The following is a 21,079-nucleotide window of genomic DNA, read 5'->3' as shown; positions in this document are numbered from 1 at the left end:
TTATCCCTTGCCTCCCCACCCGAGTGGCTAGCCAAGCTCACTCCCGCTCCCCACCCGAGGGGCATCGTCGGCGGTGTCTGGATCACCTAGGCAACGCGGGGCACGTGCGACATGGCGCGGCACAAGATGTCGTTAATTCCTCGATATAGGTACTCTGGTTCCTCTCTAGAGCTGCACAATAACATTACTATAAGTTAGTACTTTATAACTTTATTAGATTGAATCAAATGGTTTCAATGGTTCGTGTAGTTTAGACTTTAGAGTAGCTTTCAACAATGGTTCTTGTGTGCTGTGTTGGTGTTAATTTTCAGCTAGAATAATGGCCAGTTCACAGTTTGAGTGAGCAAGCGTTGATGTGTCGGTGAGTGAAATTTGTATGTGTGTGCGCGATGTGTCTGCATTTTAGCTGTGAGTCGGCTGATTAAGTTGTGTATCTAGTGTGTGATGAGTGAATGAGTCGCTGAATAAGAATGTAAAAGTGTTATATATGTTCAATGGTAATTTGCGTTGCTCTTGGTCTATGATACACAACAGTGCTCGATATCATTTAGTTATCTAATGAAAATATGAGATTTTTCCATGAAGTATCAACTATCAAGTTTATATTTTCTAGTTACATGACAGGGTCCAATTAGGAGCTGAGGTTTTGCAACCTTCATATCTGCTAATGTCTTTGTGTTTTTTTAGTGGAGCTGGTTCTTCAGCAGTGGTTACTAATGTAGAAGCACCACCCACGCCTGTTGCTACTGGTGGGAGAGGTACATTGCAGTTTGGATCATTGGTTGCAAATTTTTTATTGGAGCTGGTGCTATTTCATGTTGTTGACTTTTTGTACTTGTCTTTTTTGCAGGTCAAGCAAAAGATGGCAATATATTCAATGTGTGGAATCTTGGTTTCAGTATAGGATAAGGATTAATTTAGATATGGGTTTTGTAGATTGTCCAAAAAATCTAGAGGTGCAACCCGTCTAAGGACGCATCTAGCTGGGATACTAGGTGATGTTGTTAGTTAGATGCATGTGACAAGTGAGGTGAAGCATGCTATGTGGAAAAGCCACAAAAAGGGGAAGGATAGGAGGAAAGAAATACATAAGAGCAAACAGAGGTTGGAAGATAATCTTGTGGCCCTTGGCATAAATAAATCATGAATTTCTCAATTTTTTTATGGTCCTTTGCATTAATAAATTATGCCTTTTTCATTTTGTAGCTGATTGTGGATATTGTTTGAGGGTAAAACAAAGGAGCTACAGAAGTATGTCATTCGCATCGTGTCGTGGTGCATGTCATCTAGTGTGGGTGTGAGCGGAATTGGAACACTTTTGCACTTGTTCATACAAAGGTGAGGAATCGGCTTGGTTATGAAAAGATACGAAAGCTTGTGTACGTACGCCACAATTTGAAGCAACACCTCAAACAAGGAGTGCTAGGGAAAAATTACTCTGACGATAAGGAGAATGATCCATATGCTATGTTGATGGATGCCACATTGTTTGATCAATGAAACTCAATCATAGAATGGTTGAACAAACCAAGAATTGAAGAAGATGACTTGTCTCGTGAGGAAATGCTTAGTCAATCAAGGAAGAGGAAACTTGCTAGGTTGCGAAGAAATAATAGGAAGAAAGGCAAGATGGTTGTGACGGATGAAGAAGATGACTTCATAGATTTTGAAAAAAAAAACACAGATGATAGCACTCCATCTGGTAGTCCCGCTTATGCTGAGTCTATGATAGTAGCTCATCAGGAGGCACCGACAATGATGGCCACTGAGATGACTATGAGTATGACGAACCAAGGGCATGTGATGGTAATTACTTATGTGTGTTTTCCTTTTATTTTCATGTGTCTCCCATAGTCTAATGGGTGCGCCTTTTTTTCCATAAGTAATACTGTGGGTGATACTTTGGCCACAACAAAGCAATTTGAAGAACTAGCTGGGTATGTCACATAAAGGACAAAGCGTGCTAGGAAGAAGAAGATGGTTATGGAACTTTGATCTTTTTGTTATGGCTATGTGATGCGTGTATGGACTTTGATATTCCTAGTTTCCTACTATGGAGTTATGGACCTTTGATATTTTGTTATGGCCATGTGATGCTTGTATGGACTATGGACTTTGATATCCCCACTATGGACATTTGATCTTTTGTTATGGCCATGTGATGCTTGTATGGACTATGGACTTTGATATCCCCACTACGGACATTTGATCTTTGTATGGACTTTGTTAGTATAGATATTCTTTGTTTGCAAGTTTAGTTAGATTGATTGTGACATATATTGCAATTATTTACATTTTTTGTCAAACTACGCAGTCAAACTATGGTCAATGGTTGTAGTTTGCCGAAATTTTGGTCAAATTTTAGCCAAATTTTTTAATTTTGGTTGTCTCTTTGTCCAAAAAAATTGAAATTTTGCCCAAATTTTGGTGTTTTTGCCCGTGGGTGAAAAAACCACCTGGAAAAATTTTGAACCCTGATTGCGTTATTGATGTAACAAAATGTTGCAAAATGTCTGATTCGCTTAAGAAGGCTCCCACTTATGAATGTTGCAAAATGTCTGGTAACAAGTAGAGCTATGGGGCAAGTAAAGATTCAAAGCAAAGAATGAAATGAAGGAAAATTCAATGAATTTTGAAGGAATACCTGACACAGAAGTTTAGTTGAAAAGGATGTGGTGTGGTCTACCATTTTTTTCATACATGCATATGTGCACCTGCTCTTCGGAGACATCCAATAAAATTGGAACTATTCCATTGATGACATTAAAGATTAATAAATATCTTGTTTGTGTATTGAAAAGTTTTGCTTCTATCATCGAGCACATAAAAGTTTATTTTTGCAAAACAAAATATCATTGTCTTTTCAAGTCATAGAATTACATGTTAGAGTTCATATAGAATTCTATTCAGCAATCCATTCCATTGGAATTTTTTACAATGGAATCTGTCCCAAATGATTTGTTCCCCTTATTTTGCATAGTAGACCTAGATTTAGGTCCTATCACTACCACATAAATTTCCAAGCGGCATATTACAGTCGAATTTTTGGAACTAATGGTAATAAAGGTACTGTAGTCAATTTTCTAGGTCACATCGACTAAAATAGCTGCCTAGCCAAGAACCGACTATAATAATCGCCTTGACTGTAATGCATTGCACTAGGTTCATGTCACAAACTTGCTATAATAATTTGACTAATACAATCAGTTCTGAACAAGAACCTACTGAAATATGTTACCGGCAGGGGCTGCTGTTGATGTGTCCCTAATGGGTGATGGTTGAGGGCATTAAACATCTGGGTTGTTTCGATTTCCACGCTTGCATCTATGCCTTCCTTGTGAATGTGCACCATTTTCTTGTTAACCGTGTGCATCCTTGGCTCTCGTGTTCCCACCACTTAACTAATCCTCCTGGCTCTACCATTTTCTCTCTGCCACAAGTGAGAGTAGGGATCGCAAGAGGTATATGAAGAAATAGGGTTTTCTTTTCATCCTCTAGTGCTTCATTTTTCCTTACTTAGATCTTTATTCTTATTTTCTTAAGTTATCTTCATATATATAGTTCTCGGTTTTATGTTAGTGTTGTTTTTTGCAGATCTACTCTTCTACCATTTTGTTAACCAAAGGAAGCTTCCCTTAACTTTTGAGGTATTCTTAATTGCAAAGTGAATCTAGTCCCATTTTTTGCTACAGTTAAATGGTATACTTGTTTAGAATTGTTTATATTTATAAAATTTGTTTAGGAAGATGTTTATGGAAAGGAGACATGTATGGTTCTGTCATGTTGTCGCTCATTATCTGGGTATCCTTGCAAGCCCTCAGCATCATTTGCTCATCATTACGGGATTCCAGGTTCATCCAAACCGGTGGATGATCGTTGCTTGATTGTTGCTAGTACGCTATGAGACCCAATAAAAACTTCTAGACTACCTTTGATCCCCACAATAACAACTGCTTTGTTCTCTGCCCATCAAGCAAAGATACTTTATATCTACATCGTCATCTATACACTATTGGTGATGACAGTGTCATCTTCCCCAATGTGCTCAGCTATAGCTTGTATGATGAGGCAAAGGATCCTACACTCAGGTTTAACATCAAGAAGGTTGTATAGAGAATTATTATGTGGTTTGTCTAGAGATGTTGTATTTATCGCCTTGTGCCGAGTGTGTAATCAATTGAATAGACTCGCCACTTTGTGTTGCCTTAGCTACATGCAAGAATAAGTGGCCCAAATCATTATTTCAAGCCTCGTTGTAGTTGACATGAATGGTATCGTTGTGGGCCAATAATGATTCACTCTATTTCACATATCCCTTTGCATCCTTGCTCGTCATAACCTGCTAGCATTGCAATCCTTAGATAAAACACTGTCTATCAAGGATCTACTTGCATACTTTCCAAACCTTAACTCTGACTTGTATAGCTGAAAGGTTGTGTAGGGTTTGCAATGGTTTGGATTGTACGAGTGGCTTTCCTTTCCATGCAGCTCAAGCACCCTTTTTAATCTATAAAATAAAATTAATTTTATTTTTTCACCTATGAAATAATATTAAATTTATCTTCTAAGCACACACGGCCAGCTACTCCACCCTAATATGTGGGTGTAAACCATTCTCTGTGCTATAATTGTTTAACTGACCATTGTGATCAGTACAACTATTTCTTCGTGCTATCTTGCACTCCTATTGTCATCACTACATATAAGTTTACTTTTTTGGACAAATATATAGTACCTTTTTGCGATCAGTATGATTTTATCCTTGGTAGTTAGACCGATATAGTGATGCAATTTAACGAACAATGACTAGTAGAGTTGATTCATCTAGGAACCTACTGCACAAATCATTTCCTATATAGTCCAGCACCTCTCTTAGCCGAGCCCTACCCCCTTTCACTCTCTTGATTCTACTAAGGCCCAACGCACCACCCCCTTTTCCACACCGTCGCCACAAAAGATAAACCGCGAAAGGTTACTATATGGTTCTGCTTTCGCTGAAACCACAACTGAGGGGAACAGACGATCAAAGACAGCTTTGGGGTTCATGGTTAGGGTTAGGGTTGAGAGATTATGTTTTAGGCAATGGAATATGTGCACCAAATTTCAAGTTAGAGTGGGGAGTCAGTAAAATCTATATTCATGATCGGTCGAACCGCATTGGCCAAGTGGGACAAAAAAGCCTTGATAGTTGGCTCAGAAAATAAAATTTACAAAGAAGAACAAGGACATAGCTAGATAATTACTAGTCTAACTACAATGATTATATTCATAGATACAAACTGGCATCTCCTAATGATCATATGGACTCACTCAAAACATCATGTGTCACTTGGCCCTATCGGTGTGCACCTATGTCTCCTTTTCCTTGAACCATCATAGTGTTTGACAATAATGTCATTGTTGGACACAAATATGAGATCATCAGGGGTCAGTACGGTAGGGAGATATTTCAATTATGAGCCTAAAGCAAACTTTATTAAAGATAAAGCTTCTACACTTGTTGTTCACCTTATCCATATCACATATATCCATTAAAGATATGAAGTTATTTCCCCATTGGTGAACCGCCAATGTAAAGTTTCCAGAATCAAGTATATGAGTTGCAACGTGAATGGCACTGTAGCAGCAATCATATGTTGCACTTTCCTCCATGGTAATATAAAACACAGTTTGAATTTGCCCAAATTGAACACCAAGGCATTGGAAAATAGAAGCAGCCATCTCTAGTGTCCCATCCTCGTAGTTTTCCAAAAATCTAAACATATTCCTAACAAAATAATTTATTAAATTTCACGCAGCTCTATATATGTAAATTAGAATAAACCTAGTATAACTGTATACATGCATTATAATAATAAAAAACCCCACATAACCACCTAAAATTCCAATCACAACAGACCACCATTGCATAATAACAAAATTGAACAAATAAAGGAATTGAATGGAACAAATATCTAAATGGAATAGAATGCTAACACCAATCATGTGCAGTAACAACAATCATTTGGTTAAATGAAATGTATTAAGTCCAATCATTGAGCAAAAAGCTATTGTTGGGTAGACCTGCAACAAAATCAAAAAAAAAATGCATCACATCATGTAAGTTCCGAATATGGAAAATTATTTTATCAGACCAAATGCATGAACCATTATTTAAGAAAGCAAAAACATAAACAATGAGAAGAGAACATAAAAAATGAGAAGAAAAAGCTTCAAAGCAAAGAATGAAATGGAGGAAAATTCAAGGAATAGACAATGGGGAAACCAGGACGAAGATAGAGGTTGACCGTAGATGAAAACTTTCAAGGAATTCAATTTTTTTGTAATAAACCATTTCATTTCGATATAACCAACCCAATATAAAGTGACAACCCTGACTAAAACCTTTTTCTTTTGTTCGGATCCAACACCTAGAAGCCGATCTCCATCATATAGTTAATATTTCTTGGTGGATTCAAGTCTAAAGCAATATTGATCTAGCAAGACGGCAGCCAAGATCAAAAGCTATGGGCCTTTTCTTTTTTTGCTGAAAACCAACATTTATGACTCTCTTTCCAATTTCTTTTTGCTAACTTATCCAAATCCTCTGCCTAGATACCATTGGAAAATCAATATTTTCAGGAAGAGTTCTAGCGGACACAGAAGTTTCCTTGAAAAGGATGTGGTGTAGCCTGCCATTTTTTTCATACATGCATACATTCACTCGCTCTTCGGAGACATCAGATAAAATTGGAATTATTCCTCTGATGAGATCAAAGATTAATAAATATTTATTTTTGTATTGAAAAGTCTATCATCGAGCTCCTAAAAGTTCATTTTTGAAAAATAAAATATCACCGTCTTTTTAGGTCGTAGGATTACATGTTAGAGTTCATATAGAATTATATTCATAAAGCCAAAACCCTAGGAATAACTGATGTAAAAGAAATTATATAAAATAAAACAAATTAAAAATTCCCAATATTAAAGTTGCCTAAATTTTTTTGCTAATTGCTTGTTAGTATGTTGTTCAATTTGTTGCTAATTAATAAGTATTATATAATTAAATGCTATTAGAGAAAATGGAGAAGCAATAGAAAAGACAAAGATCAAAGAAACCCTAAATTTTCCTCCCAGGCCAAATCTCTCTCTCCCTCTCTTTTCCCTCACCTGAGCCCGGCCTGCCTCCACTCTTTCTCTCCCACTCAGCCTCTCTCTCTCTCCTCTCCCGGCCCACCCCTATCTTCCTCCTGCTTGGACCGAGATGGCCAAGGTTAGCTAGACCATCCTCTCTCTCTCTCTCTCTCTCTCTCTCTCTCTCTCTCTCTCTCTCTCTCTCTCTCTCTCTCTCTCTCTCTCTCTCTCTCTCTCTCTCTCTCTCTCTCTCTCGCGGCGTGCAACTGTGCTGGGACGTCATGTTGGCCCATTCATCACACATCACCCTGCTCCACATTACCCCTCTTCATGTCACTATCCACTCAATCCTGTCTGTCATCACCTTCCTCCAACCACTTATGTGCTTCATTCAACACCGAGATGGCAACGTTGTGTCGCACCCAAATTCGACCAATCCCGAGATGGAGATTGCCCTAGAAGGTCCCCAAACTAATCTCGCATGAACCTCACAACCTTGGACTGCCTTATCTTCATCGGAGCCCGACTTTAATGAGGAAACCAAGATCGACACGAATTTGCCTTCCACGCCAAATCCAAACAAATCCAAGTGAATTCATTGCAATCTCCTTCCAGAGCCTTATTAGGTAGTTTTCACATGATCTACGCAACCTTTTGATTGAGCCGCTGCCTGAAACCCTAACCTCTTACAACCATGGGTATAAATATGCAACCCCCTAGCCCTCTTCAGCTCATCCTACAACTTTTGCCCAACTCACCAAAGCGAGATAGCCACCAGAACCCCATCTACACCGAGCTCCAAAGTGAAAATCCACTGCCGCTTGTCGCCAATCTTCATCGAGCTTCACCAACATCAACACATAGCCCAGGTGAGTTTGTTGTGCTATCATGGTCATGTTTCGTCGCTAGCCATTGCAAACCGAAGCCCTCAGCATCATTCTATTGAGTCTCCGATGAAAGCACCGCCATCACTGAGTTGCTACCGCTATATAGATCACGAGAGTTGAGCTCGACCACTCCTCCACTTTTAGATTTGAGTTGACGATCAAGATTAGAACACCACGTACCCCTTTGCTTCATTAAATCAAAGTCATCTGATTTAATACGTGTTGTCCAAATTATTTAGATCTAGCATAACCCTTCACCCAGGCAGCTTCATAATCCTAGTCAACAACCACATAGTCACCGCGTCATTCCTAGTCACTTACGTGTCACCCAGTCATCGCCGAGTCATCCTACCACGTCACCATGCCACCTCTACAGCCATGTCAGAGCCATGCATGCACCACCTCAGCCTCTAGTCTGACGTGTCAGCACAGTCAATGCCACGTGTCATGCCTAGTTAGTAATTTCTTTTCTTTTTTAATTTAAATCACTTTGATGACATCATAAATAGCGATGCTTGCGCAATATTTAGGTTTTCTCATATAAAAACAATTAGTTTAATTTGATACTAGTTTAATATGTTTTTATTTAATAAATAAATAGTTAATAAATCTGTTTAATATAATTCTTTAGTTAAATAATTTCAATAAATTATAATAAAAGCAGAAAAATAAAAAAAACCTAGAAAATCCTATATTGCTCTGAAAAATTCTAGAAAATTCCAAATCACTTAGCTTCACTTGTAGTTAATCTTTTGTCCTACTTTAAATCTTCTCAAAACCCTAACTTATCTACCATAGCTCTAATTTGATTCGTTCTTTCGCCAAAACTCTTAGAAAATCCTAATCTATCTAGTGACGTTGTTTGTTGTGTGCTATTTGGTTATTTTGGTTCTTGGTATTTATTTGTTGTATTTTCGTGAGTAGACACAAACATTCTAGAGGAGCAGAAAGGATTACAAGACTATGACTTTCAAGACCCAACTAAGTATTAGGGCAACAAGTTGTATCCTTGACCATATTGATCTTAGTTTTAAAATATTTTAGTTTTACAAACATGCATGTTAATAACACTGTCAAAAATCCCAAGTTAGGTTATACCCTAATTTTCCTTTAACATCTTTATTGCCATGGTTTTGGTTAGTTATGGAAGGGTAGTTGATGCTTAGCCTTGCTTTGAGATGGTGATAATGATAATTGTTCAACTACACTGGCTAATGGTCTTATGCAACTGTGATAAAAAAAAGTGGTAGAATATTTTTTGTTAACGACATGAAACTAGGATTTGAGCAAGTGGTTTGGATGAGACCGGTGCATATTGCACAATTAGGTAGTCTTGCTCAACTCTAAGGACTGGTTTGTGGAGCGATCATTCCAATTTAATAATACAACCACAGCTTGGTATGGGATGGGCCTAACTGATTAATTAGCTATACTCTCAGCATGATGTAGACCATATGGTGGCACAACGAATGGAATGGTGTGATTCCCTAGATCTGTATGGCATAAGAGGGGGCTTGTATTGTTGGGATGTAATTCACGGTGAAACCTTAGCGGATATGCACATGTTGAGAGTGACTTTGTAAAGACGTTGTAGTGATTTCTGGTAGCATATCTCGGAAGTGTGGAAGTATTGACAGACATGGCAAAAAAAAGGTAATCATGACTTGTGGGTAAAGTGTACAACCTTTATAGAGTGTTAAAACTGGTTAATCAATCATTCTCAAGGTTAAGAGCGACAAGAAACCCTCACATGATTAGAATATGATGGTTTGATTGGTTTAGTCAACTATGTTGTGTGATCCATAGTTGAGGGTGTTGGTTTTTGTCAACTTTGATCATGGGAGTTATGGTTGAGGTGTTAGATGGTTGATTCAAGATGTGGAAAATCTTGAGGTTACTCGTTTTATTTTATTATTCACTTAATTCATTACTCGCTTTTTACTGTTTAAAAGTAAATGTTGTTTTCATGCCATTATTGTCCGAGCCTTCGTATGCATATTTTTCTCACAACTTGCGGAATACGACATGTGCTCACACTTATTGTTATACCCTAACTACACTCAGTTGGAGAAGATTTTGAGGAGTCTATGGACGATGGTGCATTCTAAGGTTGTTCTTCGTCGATGGAGTCGTCAAGAGGAATAAAGACTTCATTTAGATCCACTGTAGTTTCATTTGATTCTTTGACCCTCTAATGTCACTTTTGTAAAACAATTGAAGTTCAAGTAAGATGGATATTATTTTGATTATTGTCAAGTTACTATGTTTTAATATTGATTCCTGATTTAGCACATAGCTGAGATTAGTCTGTTTTTTGAACCGGCCTCGATAGGGAATCTGTCTCAAGTGATCTATTCTCCTTATTATGCATAGTAGACCTAGATTTGGGTCCTATATTATGATGTACAACATAATCTAGCGTGCAAGGTATAAAGAAAGTAGATGAATCTCACATATAGAAGGGAAACAATGGCAATGAACCTGCCAAAACAAGAGAAAATTATTAGATAACATGGAACACAATCCTTTAAGCGTAACCTGAAAAGAGGAAAAACAATTGTCACTCCTTGTTAAACCACACAGGCCCTCATATTCTTGCACTGTAGAATAATCTGATGCTAAGGACCTATTTTGGAGAGCTTCAACTCCAAACTCCACCGTGGATCTAGACGGAGCCCTTCCAAACACCCTAGCTCCACCAATTCGTGGGTTAGTTAACTTCATTGAACATTCTCTCTTGTAGTTTATTTTAGTGGAGAAGCTGAAAGAGTACTTCATAAACCTCAGTTTTATATGTCTCATAAAATTAAGAATAATTACTCACCACTAGGATAATAATACCCCCATCCATCTGGAATCCTCCGGGCCGTACCCCTTAACTCCCTCTATCATTTCCCATCTCCCTACATGAATCGGTTTGCCTGTACCAAACACCGTAGCAAGAACCAATCCCTAAGCGAGGTCCGGCAAGGAAAAGGGACCGCCATTGGTTTGCCCGTACCAAATAGTCTAGCAGCCTACCGTCCCGCCGCCTGCAAGGTGAGGTCGCCCCCCTCCTAGATCTGTCTGCAAGGTGTGGTTTGTTCTTTTTGGTTTTGGTATCGCCGAGTAGCGAGCGTCTGCTGGTCCTGATCTAATTTAGCTCGTGGACTGCTCCATTTTCAATTGGTGCTCTCACGGTGAGATTTGGAGTGCTTGGATTGGTAAAAATTGCGGGATGATGGTTGTTTTGCTGCGAGCGATGCTCGAATGTGGCATCCCTACGTTAATATGAGACTAGAGTTGGTTTGATTATTGGGTTTTCCTATCTGTGTAGGCTGAAGTTTACAATTTATTCCAAGACAATTTTTTTTGTTGGTCTAGTGGTTGTGGTTGTTATATGACAATAGAGAAGCATGCCTAATTAGCATTGAAATTTAAGACGCGTCTGGAAGACGATGAATATACAAACATGTTTCAGGAGGTGACACTCGAGTTCAACTCTAACAAGAACCTGGAGGTGATCAGGAGGCAGATGGAGATGATGGAGAGCATGGAGGAGTTGCTGGCGAAGGTGGTGGAAGTTGAGTACCTGCGATCAGAACTGAAGCACGTCAGGTTCAGGCATGTGAAACAACTGTAGATGATCAGAAAGCAGAATTCACATTTCAGCACTCACCACAATAATATTTTGTTTCTGAAATCTTCAGAAAGGATTGTCAAGTCGTTCCATCTGATGACACCAAGATAGAAACTATAATCATTGTAATCAACTTTTTTGGTATCTATGATCATTGTAATCAACTTATGTGATCACTTAATGATGTAATATTTGTAATCAATTTATTTTGTGATCACTTATATTCCATTATTGTAATCTCCGGGAAAAACTATATTTTTCTACGTTGAAAACACTTACAAAAATCTTATGTATCGTATTTTGTACAACAAAACAATCACAAATATTTATATGTCAAAAATAGTATATATGTAACACCAGAAGGGTACCATTGACAGTTCTATCCAGAACCTCTCATTCCTAGATCTGGGACTACCATGCTGGCCAAATATTTTCACTGTCAGCTCCAACTCTACGATAGATCTACTCTACTATGAATTTTTAGAGCAGAGCTAAAAAATCATAGAGTGGAGCTGTATCAAACGTGCTCTAAATATAGTGTGCCTCTAATATTCTAACTTGCTCCTAATTGCTTTTAGTTGCTTAGGTTTTGTTTCTGGTTCTATATACGACAAAGAACTAAGGCTCCAGACAGCGGTGGCCGCGGAAGCGGCAACGGCGAGCCCCTCCGACAACAATACAAAGACTTCTAGGTACAGTATAGATCTAATGGTTGACATGTGGAAGTGGAATTTTGGTAAAGAAAGACGATTTTTTTGTTGCGTAGAAAATAAGTAACCAATTGATTGACATATAACCCCTTGTATTATATTAGATTTTGAAAAGTATTGCAACTTAACGAGTACGACACTTAATTAAACTTTTACATATACAATACAAGAGGACAGATTTTGTTAGCCTAAAGTGTTCATGGGGCTCCGATCACCGCTCCCGTTCAGTCCTATTATAAGGTGCTCTCAAATTGAATCGGTGACCAAGAGTACACACGTTAATTAGGATCTGGGACGCCAGGGTATGTTCCTTTTCTTGCTGCCTTGCAGGTGATGTAATTGCTAGGAATCAAATGATAGCTGAAATCGGAGCTGAAATTATGAGATGGGGAAGGTAAGACCCCAACTTCTGCGAGGCATCACTTAGGACACCAGCCCTAAACAAAGCAAGGAAAAAGCTAGGGATGCAAATTAATTAATCTAAAATACTTATCGATCCTTTTAAATTTAACAAATAACACTACTTCAGATTGAACATTTTTTAAAGTCGTTGATATTAATTGAACTAAAGAATGTTGATAGATACCCTTAAATTAATTAATTTTCACCTCTACTACAAGACCACTGGAAGCGGCCTGCGAGGCACCCGATCACAATCTTTGCTAGACTGCATACTCCGTGACAAAAATTGCGCGGCTTCCATTTGGACTCGAGGCCTGCATAAACCCAGCCGAAAAAAAAGCTTGTTACAATTTACAAAGGCTCAAAGAGCAAATAATCCCACGTTGCAGGTACGGGCCGAAGGACTGGAGTTAGACCTTAGCACAGCCTGAGCCGGGCCGCTGGAGAGTATTGTTGACCCAGTCCGTCACTTCAGTTTTTCGAAGAGAAAATGTGCAAATAAGCAACGCAGAAAAAAAAATGGAAACAATTGCGCATCCGGGGAATCGAACCCCGGTCAGTACCGTGGGAGGGTACTATGATACCACTACACCAGATGCGCCTGCTTGCAAAACTACGTACTTTAAAGTAGTTAAACTGTTGTTAATAAGCAATAGTCTTTTTCTTTTGCTGTCGATAGTTTGGTGCATAATATTGGCAATAGCCCCTAAACTACGGTTGCCTAAAAGACGACGGATAGGGGCAAGGAACCTTTGCTAGTGCACCACGGGAGGACTGCCTGATATGATGTAAATTCCAGGTGCCTTCTTCCTCGTCAGAGTCTTTGGCAGGCAAGGAACATCTCACGGCATTTACTGGAAATTGACGGGTGTTTGGAACGAATGGTTTACGGAGGCATTGTGGAAAAATGGTGTAGGAATTGAACCATATAGGAGTGGTTCAAAAAATTTCTATAAATACTCTCTCTCTAGATTCTAAAGACTAGAAAACCGGCGCGCCTGTTGGCACGCTTTGCGAGTAACTGACGGAGATGATCAACGCTACACCCAAATTCTTATAGAGTATTAGTAAAGTACAAAAGATTATATAGTATTTTTAGTTTGTCAAATATATTTCAATTTTTTTTATAGAGCTTAGTTATGAAGGGGTCTAGCTCATCTTGCTGCATTTTTTATCTCAACCTTGCATTCTTAATGTATTCATATTGTATGCTACCGTAATTTATCACAGAAATAGTATTGCATCAATCAATCGTGCTTTATATTGCATGGAGTTTATGATTTTGGTTGTGCAGAATATTTATGTATCAACGATAGTTTTTTTTTAACCAAGTGAATTCCCCAAATTTGATGGCATATTATTTGCTTAGTTGCTCCAAACTAATCAATTGGATATGTGAAGCAATACAATAAACACATGGTCAGTAGATACAAACATATGGTGGGATGGGATAAGAAGAGAGGGAAAAATTCAACCTAGGAGGACAATTAGGGGGCTATTTGTTTCCTGGTCCTCACAGGACAAGCCAAATTTTGGTTATGGATAAATTGGGGCAATGCTAAATTTGGTAGTAAAAATATTGTTTGGTTCATGACCAAATCAAAGTTAGGACAGTGACAAAATTAAAGGATGTTTGGATTGTAGCCATACCAAAAATTTTAAAAAATATGAGGACGACATGTGGGATCTATATGTAATAATTTTTTAAGCGTTAAAATATAGTTAATATGGGTCTTGATTTGTAGATTTAATTACAAAGAATGCAACGATGCAAACTGATTAAAAGTGGAATGGATGGTTTAGGAGATATTGTGATTTAAAATTTGTTAATTCAAAGCTTTTGAAATACGTGCAGCCAATGTAGAACTGCCACCTCAGCCATTTGTCTGTAGCCCTCGTTCACTGTTAACTGTAGCTGGCCGAAAAAAAAAATTAGCATGACCAAAACTTACCTCCAACCAAACGAGGGCCAAATTCACAGGCATGGCCAAAAATTGGTCTTGTCTGTTGGGGTCACCATCCAAATATCCCCTAATAAGCAGGACAGATAGATTCTTAAACAGTATAGATCAGCTACAGGTAATACAGATAAAGTGTCATGAACATAGTAAAATAATCTAATTTCTTGTTATAAGAAAATTGCTAATATGTACAAAAGAAATATGTTGTGCAGGATATTGCGAAAGTATAACATAATAACTTAGGTTGAATACAAATGAGACAAGCCTCTCTGTGACTTTGACTGTGTTCAAACATAGGAATCCAAGTCATTGCACAGGGACTCTTTGGTTTTCATTATCAAGCTCATACTATTTTGCCACCAAATAAAATTGTAGGAACCTTCATACAATACTTGCTTTATAGGCCCGGAAATGAGATACAAGTAGGAACATTGAAGCTGAAAATTATAAACAAAAATATTGTACATTCTTTTTATTTTTATTTTTTTGCTTTATCCCGATTCCCATCTTCCCTTTGGGAACATGCAATTAGAAATGAATAAATAGTAGGCCGTTTGACCACATTAATGACTGATATTAAGATCTTTGTCATTTTTGCTTATTAAGATTAGCATGTTTAGCATACAATCTCATTAGCCAATATCTCATTGATACCATTCTCATACATTCGTATGAGTCAATTAAGTCCAGCTAGTTGGTAATCACGCATTTTTCCCTTTATGCCTGCAAAGCAAAAGGATTCAATCATTTAAAAATTTACATATAACAATGCACTAAGATATAAAACTGTAGAAAATTAATGCCTAAGATTATTGGCTAATTTCATGAGAATGCAATTAATAAAAAGGTATTGGTGGAAGAAACAAAAAAAAACAACCATCAATTACATCAATAGAAACTCTATCTTTTAGAGAAGTTCTGAAAAGTTTGATTGGTTGAATATTCGTAATTCTTGCATAATCACGAAATTAGGGTTTAATCAATTTTTGTCACAATCTATCATAGTCTGCTTGCGAGTATCATAACTCTTGATCTAGAGATCGGATTGACCTGATTCTTGTTGCGTTAGTTCCATAACATTGTCTAGTTTCTACTATTAAATATGATTTTTTATTACTTAGTTCCAAAAGTACAGTTTTCAACAATCAACTACGGGGTAATGAAGGTATCTCTATGACATATCTAATAGCCTTTTCAATACTCTACCAATTCATACAATCTATCTACTACTTAAAATAAAATTACCTGAGAAGTTTTTGTTGTTAGAGATAAACGTTTCTAATATAAAATTTGCATTTCTATTTAGAAACATTAGACCATGTAATTATGGAGTTTTCCTACAGCTAAAAAAATTATCTTAGATGAGCACATAATGGTGTCAATTTTTCTTTATCTTCTCTTTTCTCTCTTCTTTCTTCAAGCAGCACAGTTCGCTGCTACTTTTTTTAATTAGTAAACCTTCCTTTATTGATGTGTTTGGCTTTGTAATGAGTTGTTTTATTGATCTGCAACAACAAGGGAAAAAGGGATAAAATAAAACAAAACGTAGATGAGTGTCAACAAAATAATTAGATATTATAAAGTTACAAGTGGTTGTTTTCTTGCTCTGTCATCCTTATCTGTTCCCACTGCGACTTCTTCATCCATCCCCCTCCCTACAGAAATGACAAATCTGTGACCTCATGAAGCTACTAGTTTACACGATTAATTATCCTTCTATTCATTATATTCAAACATACTTAAAATCTAAAATAAGCTCAATATTGGTATTAAAAAAAGTACAAACAAAGGTGGATATTGCATCAAAATATGAGACCAACTGTTTTGACTCAAGTAATTCACATCGTGGAGCAAGGACAGGCACCAAATCAGATCAAGTAATAGGAACAAACAGTTCTCTAGATATGTAGGAAATGAGCATTTTTTGGCAAAAGCTTGTAATTATAATACGCTATTGTGTGAGATATATGAAACTCTATTACTTTGAAAATCACCTAAAGATATATGCTTTGTAAGCGTAGCTTCATCACTTCAATGTGTCAGAAAATCTGTGTTTCTTTTGATAGAGCTAGCTCTCCCTTCAATGTTTGATAAAATCATAGTTCTTCTCTTGGAGAGGAGGGATATATTTCCTTTAACTATTACAACTTTTCTCTTGCCATGTGTAAACCATATTTGTAAACTATAGGAAACAAAACATGGACTATGAGATACATGAAGAAATTTCAAAATTTTCCTTAGCATGAAACCAAGTGAAGGGAAAGGTTGTTTGAATGGCATACCGTGAGGAGTGCACAGGTTAGCCCACAGTTATCAGTTCAATCTTCAAATATCTTGGTTCAGCCAAGTATGAAGCTAAACCCCAAGGAAAACTATGCATTCCTAAAAATAAATGATTGGTAACCTTGGAATGAAACGGATTGAAATTAAAGGTTACAGATCAGAATATGCACTATAGAAGATAGCAATGCAAAAGCAAACTATTAATGCTCGAGAAATAAGTGGATTAAGGAAACCTAGGTAAACAACGTGTCTAGAGTGGCAAAATAGAATAGGTTTTATGGGAGCGAAAGTACTGAACAAAGAATATATAACAACAATTCCTAATGCAGCGAACATGACCCGTGCAAAATTTTGGTAAAAACAGTCAATATGCACACATAAATTTATTGCATGTAGGAATACATATGTATACAGTCTGCATCAATAGTTAGTACATTAATTTACGATTAATATAAGTAGGACCAAATATCTAGGAATCAGAGAAAAAAAAAGAGCAAGAAGATAACTCTCAATATTTCAGTTACACCTTAAAATCCTTATTCGTGATAGCAATGAACAAAAGTTAGGTCACATAGCTGAAAATCAACATAATAACATACATAGCTGAAATCAATATAATAACTCATCATAGTAAAACTATCATTACTCGCTATTCCAAATAGCAAGAACTTCGTATAGGACTATCATATGTAAGGTGCCTCACAATAACCCATGAACACGACATCAGTTGACTACATACTTAAATCCAAATAAGGTGGAGGGTTTTAGTGTTTTGCATTTTAAAGATATGCTTGTAGGAGTTTGGTTAAGCGGTGCTACATTTGAAAAGACGACATAACCACGACAGGGAGAACACTTAACAGGTGATATTGAGCTACATTATGTTGAAAACCTTAGCTTATGATAGAAGTACATGTTTTGGATGTTCAAATGCATGCAATCCAACATATCTGTAGTGTAATAGGATTAAATAGCTTTCCATCGCATATTTTGACCTATAATACAATTTATTGTTATCTTTTTCAATCGAATTTATTCTCCAATAAGAAAAATAGGAGCCATAACTATTACAGACAATAGTTAAAGTATGTTTGAAATGACAAATAAAAGACAACTAAGATTCTATAGGCAATTCCAATAGTAATGGTTCAATTTGTTTCTTTGGAAAAGCATGATGAGGTTCAGTTCTATGTGGGACTCTAAAAAGGGAGAAGCATTGGAAGAACAATTGAACACTAAAAGGGTCGATGAGAGGTGAAATAAAAAAAATAACCATAGGCCTATCAAACATAAGGAAAGTTAGACGTAAAGTAAGATTGAATAATGTAATGCTGAGATTGTAAGTTTAAGAGTTAACCCCATGCTCTCTCTCTCTTTTCTTATCGTCTACTCCTTTGCAAACTTTGGCGATCTGGAGCCTACCTAAAGGATATTTCCACCTATCCAAGATGAAGGCTTTTTACATATTAAATGATATATATAAAAGCACAAAGTGAAAACATACAGGATAATGTGATCAAACGAAGTCTCACAACTTTTAGCATAGTTACATCTCAAAAAATTGGCAACAACAGCAGTGATCATGGTCCCAAATTAATCTAAAAAACATTTGGATTAAACTATGCATTAGACATTTGTGTGAGAGTTTCCACAAATTCTGTAATTTTTCGGTCCCTTCACTTGTCATATTTGTAATGCGATGCTTCTTTGGGTGCTAAAGAAATTGTCCAGAGAGGGCTAGTGGGGTGTCATGGACTCGTTTTGAGGCTTGGTTGCCCGAGGAGTGCATTAATTGTGGCGGGTGGTGAGCATCCAGTGGTGGCGGCCATGGCGGCTCGGTGAGTGCTCAGCTCAAGTATGGGGTGGGGGAAGAGGGGCTCAGGGAAGGTTGAGTGAGGCATATGGGTGCTTACCTGGGGCTTACCGAGGCTAGAGAGGGGTTGGGGCAGGAGATCAATTGCGGTGCGGTGTTTGGGATGAAAGCAAAGGAGGGAGCTCGGTGGGGGCTGGTCCACATGGAGGTCCCAAGTGGGCCGAAGTGCAGCGGCATAGATGGAAGGGTAGAGCAGGCAGAGTGTGGTTGTCAGCTCGACGGCCGGCAAGATTTGGCGTGGCGGTCAGTCCAGTCATTCCAGAGATTGGAGGAGCTCGGCAAGGACCCATCCCTGACCTTGAGCGGAGGCTTCGGCCACGGCTCTAGCTGGGAGGAGGCGGAGGCGGCCACGGCCGTGGAGAGCGGGGTGGCGCTGGCTGCAGAGGAAGCGGGCGCCGCGGGGGGCTGCGGCGGAGAGCTCTTGATACACATGCAGCTCTGAAGCCCGCACCTTCGCTATTTGACGTCGCACGATGCTCCCTCCCTCTGATCGGACGGCGCGAGACAAACGGCTAACGTGGACTTATGCAGTTTGAGTTTTCTTACGCGGAATCGGTATAAGAGATGAGCTCGAATGTTGTATTATAATTATTTTAAAAGTCCAATGCAACCTTAATTTTTCGATCTTCCATTTCTCTTATATCTAACTCTTCTGTTTTTTCTATCCTGTTTTCTCAATTTCTATGTTCCAAACAAGACATGTAGTTGAACAAGATGAACAGATTGAAATGAGAGAAAATCTAATAAAAGTGTCTTCTGTCGACCTTCAAAATCACCACGGCCAAGCGGTAACTCAAACCACAACAAATAAGTAGTCAAAAAAAGAGAGACAAATAACCCTCGACTCCTTCAACTGGTCTGCTCTAGCCTGTAGGCTGTAGAACCCTGGGGTATTAATTGTAGTACAATGGTGCACAGTGTCTGCATATATCTCCCACGGACGAGACTGTCTAACCTAACTGCCCTCTAACATGGTCGTTGGTGCATAGAGTCATTTTTAGTGGGCTCTACGTATCAGTGACCGTGTCCTCCTCTCTCACTGTCAGTCCATCAACCCTTCCTCAGTCCTATAGTTAAGACTTGGGTCATGTTATTTCTGAGTCACCCATAGTACGAGTTTTGGTACGGTCCAAAGCATAACACGATACGAAATATTTTGGATCGAGTCGGCACGACATAAACATTAGAGTTATGTTGTTCCTAGGACCTTGGCACGATGAACGTGCTGGCGTGCCACGATAGCTTGGGCTACACACGTGCTGGCATGGCACAAAAAGTGCACAATACAATATGTATGATCATTTTCTCGTGCTTATCTTCTAATCTCTCCGATACAAAACGTGAAACACTAAGAGAGATGTGTGAGCATGAAAAATATGTGTAAGATGGAAGAGATAAATATGTAAGCATTGTCAAATGGTATAGAACATGTGTGAGCATGAGAGACAAAAAGTGTGAGATGTTAAAAGATAAATATGTAAGCATTGTCAGGCGACATGGAGCAGAGTCGGCACGACACTATGACGGCACGACGTGTCGAGAGCTGTGTTTGGGTTTTCCTAGAGTTGAATCATGCCGACACGACACGGTACGATGGGTCAATCGTGCCTAGTGAGCATGACACGACATGGCATGAGGCATGAAGGCGTCGAGGCCCAAGTCCCAGCTAGGGTTTACAAATTTGTTTCACATTTGAAAACTGCCCTCCAACGATTTTTTTAAAAATCATGGTAACCGTACAGTAATTTGGTGGAATTCGATAGAAATCGGTTAAATTTTATCAATTTTTTTTAAAAAAATTAATTTTGAATTTAAATTTAATCAAAAATGGATCAATTTTTAAATACGAACTACAGCGAATTGATCATAACTGCGAATATCCAGCTATTACTGAAGCATTTTTTTTAACCGCGGTCCCAGCACTGCTCCGTCCTCACAGTACTATAAATCCGTTGGTCACTTTCTCTTGCTCTACCTTACCTTCGCTTCCTCGCTGTACAAACCGTCCCCTCCTCTCGTCCACATGGCCTCAGAATCTCTGCAATGCAAGGTACCTAACACACTCCCGCTAGCTTCTCCTCTTTATGCATCCATTTGGAAAAGCATTTTCAGCTCAGGAGATATGCCGTTGCCTCATGATTAACTGATGCGTTCCTTTTTTGATCGGGGAACTGATGCGTGTTTGATTTCTTGATGTTTAGGCCCTGGTGCTTAAGGTGTCCATCCACTGC

The 21,079-nt window shown here is 38.2% G+C and overlaps 1 non-coding gene across 1 annotated transcript; it reads right to left on the bottom strand.

Moving 5' to 3' along the window:
- Positions 1–13,261: 13,261 nt before the first annotated feature.
- Positions 13,262–13,332, bottom strand: TRNAG-CCC (transfer RNA glycine (anticodon CCC)). Its single transcript has one exon. It is a non-coding gene; the product is annotated as a tRNA-Gly (tRNA).
- Positions 13,333–21,079: the final 7,747 nt, after the last annotated feature.

Source organism: Phragmites australis, chromosome 9, assembly GCF_958298935.1.
Source record: "Phragmites australis chromosome 9, lpPhrAust1.1, whole genome shotgun sequence".
NCBI lineage: Eukaryota > Viridiplantae > Streptophyta > Magnoliopsida > Poales > Poaceae > Phragmites > Phragmites australis.
Note: the sequence above shows the minus strand (reverse complement) of the source record. Positions and strands in the feature narration are given on the sequence as shown.